The sequence below is a fragment of the Alexandromys fortis genome, unplaced genomic scaffold, assembly GCF_014885135.2.
Source record: "Alexandromys fortis isolate MF-2015 unplaced genomic scaffold, M_Fortis_MF-2015_v1.1 scaffold_288, whole genome shotgun sequence".
Classification (NCBI taxonomy): domain Eukaryota; kingdom Metazoa; phylum Chordata; class Mammalia; order Rodentia; family Cricetidae; genus Alexandromys; species Alexandromys fortis.
The window spans coordinates 740,381-743,469 of record NW_026068171.1 but is presented as its reverse complement, the minus strand read 5'-3'; positions in this window follow the sequence as shown (position 1 = coordinate 743,469).

Here is a 3,089-nt window from a genome sequence, read left to right as displayed (position 1 = left end):
TAATATAATAATCCCTACTTGGATCCATTTCCCTGTGTATTAAAAAGAATTGATTTTATTTATGGCTGTCAATGAAAATAACAACAGAGTGAAGGGAAAATGTTTAGAATACGAGAAAAATATTTTCTAGTGGAAGATATGGCATAGGATTAATGTCTAGATTATACAAAGAACTCAAAAAAACTGAAATGTAAGGAATCAATAAATGAGCAATAAAGTAAGCATGGGTTCTCAATAAATGATTTAAAATGACCAATAAACTAGAGAAAATTTTCAATATCACTAGTCACCAGGAAAGTACAAATTAACACTACACTGAGATTCCATCTCACTCCAGTTAGAATAGCCATCAACACTAAAACAATAACAACAAATTAAGAAACAACAGCAACATATCCCTCTCACTCCTAATGGGAGTGTCTTGAGGAAAAGAAATAGATATAGGCAGCTCAGCTAAGACGGATGATTTGTAGCAACCTAGACAGCAATGTCCCACCCATCCTTAGCATGAGAGAGGTGTTTTTAGAAAGAACAGTAGTTGAGTTGGAACCTAGACAACTCCTGAGTCTCAAATACCCAAGCAGGGCTTCTTCATTTGCTGTTTGGAGAAACCAAAATTTCCCAGCACACAATATACATGCAGATTACAGCTTCATATGGTGACAAATTCCAAAGTCTTATTGAATATGTTTTTATCTTTTTAACTGCTGCCTCCCTCTATCAACAGAGATAATAAAAATTGATTGTTTCCATTTTTACACAAGTCTCGTCTTCATTTACCTTTAGAGTAGCATTTATTTGAAAAACTGGTCTGTAATGTTACAAAGAGTTGTTAAAATATAAGGTTGATCACTCAAATTAACTTAAAGATTTTATGGTATCATCAAAGGCAAAAAATGGAAAAAGTCAAACATTTAATTATTTAATTGAGCTGTCTTCAACATTATGAAGTAAAAAGTGACTAGAAAGGCTAGGAGAACCAAACATTATATACTTTGAAGCTTCTGTTGGGAAATGTGTTCAAAGGATTAGCACTAGAGTGGTAAGGAGTTAATGTTCAGAGGCCTTTACAATTTTGATCGTTATCCATCATTTTTTAAAATCCAAGTCAGGTAAAATCTTGTGCTTTTAATAAAAATATCCATATTTAGATTGCTGTCTGATTAGTTCTCTACTAAAATGCTCAGAAAAAATGTTATTACTAAATAGCTTATGAATTCTTTCTAATAAACCAAAACAACAGCATATAGTTAAATACATTTGTACAATTGGCAAGTGAAAGTCATTATTAAAACCACAAAACCTTAGCTAGATTCTCATCTTTGAACTACAATGATACCTGGTAATTGATAAATATAGATGAGCATGATGTGGGATTTCCCTCTGTATGCTGTGGATACCATTGATTAATAAAGGACTGCTTTGAACCTATAGCCTGGCAGAGGTTAGCTAGGTTGGGAGGGCTGAGCTGAATGCTGGAAGAAGGAAGGTGGTCAGGGAGAAGCCATGTAGCCTGGTTGGAGACAGACACCAGAACATTAGCCGGTAAGCCACAGCCTTGTAGCAATACACAGATTTATAAAAACGGGTTAATTTAATATGTAAGAGTTAGCAAATAAGAAGCTAGAGTTAATGGGCCAAGCAGTGATTTAATTAATACAGTTTCTATGTGATTATTTTGGGTCTGGGTGACTGGGACAAACAAGCAGCTTTCCTTCAACAAATTGGTGTCTACATGGCCAACTAAAATCCACTTTAAACCTGAGAGAGCTTGAAAAGAAATTGTAGACACATACACACACACACACGAAAAAAAAAAGTTTAGCTGCATTTATTTTTCAGCTGGCAGCTTGCCACAGCTCCCTTAAGAGAATTTTTCTTGATTCAGCAGTAGCAGAAAAAAAGCCGTGCTGCTTTGAAAAGCCAGCTTTCTGGGCCATGCTGCCAGCACAACCTCTGGCTCTTTCAGGAAAATGATTATTTGAATGGGGTTGGTGAGCAATGTGCAACAGCTTGCTTGGTGAGAACGTGGGCCTGCTGTGTTCCTAGAGACGGGGCATTGTGCATGGCTTTTGGGGGCAGCAAGCAGCTCTGCCATGCTGGTATGGGTGGGACAAACAGGAAGTGTCATATTTCCCCTAGCAATGGTGCAGCTTAAGTTTATAAGAAGGGCTTAGCATTTTAGAAGTGCTTCTGGTTAGAAAATAATTAGAGATATACAATAAAGACAAATTCAGATGGAAAAGACCTCTAAATGGTCACAGTGTTATATAAATGTACGTAGGCTTGGGAGAGAGAAGAAAAAGAATATAGACAATTATAAAAAAAAAAGAAGTAAATGGTTTACAGATAGTCGTAGGATAAAGGAGTAAAGATAATAAAATAAATATTAAAAAGTAATAGACTAAAAGCAAATAAACCATGTAAAGTTGGAAAATTCACAGAGAGTCTGGACTATGTATATTACTGTGTTTTCTTTGAATTTTTTGACTGTGAAGGAGCTAAGCACAGACAGACATTTCATTGTACGTTCTGATAAGTTAAACCAACATAAAAGTATCTTGATTTCAGAATTTGAGTCTAAGAATATGCTGCTTTGGAATAGAGGATCTTCTTTTGTTTCCACAGAGGTTAAGAACCTGTTGGTTGCTTCCAGACTACTATAGTTTGATAGACCATGACCCCATGAGAGGTCACCATGAACACCCCAAAAATTACTTTGCTCAATAAACATTAGGAAGTAGTTTGGAGAACTATGCCCATATTCCCAAATTTTGTTCATAAATGTTTAAATTTAAAGGGGGAGTCCTTTTCATATGCACTTGGAACCCTGAAACAGAGCCTGCTCCAGTGCTGATGGGACTGGAGAGATGAGTTAGTGGCCACACAGCAGCCAGAAGTGCCACTCTCTGGGACCTTCCCAGTGGGACAGAATCCAGGCCACCCTGCCAACTCCCTAAGCTTTTTTGGTCATCCAGTGGGTGTGTTCCTGCTGCTAGGCTTTCTTTACCCCATCTCACCGTGCCTTCAAGCCCGCCTTTTCATCTGTGAGGTTCTTGGAACTCTGAAACAGAGCCTGCTCCAGTGCT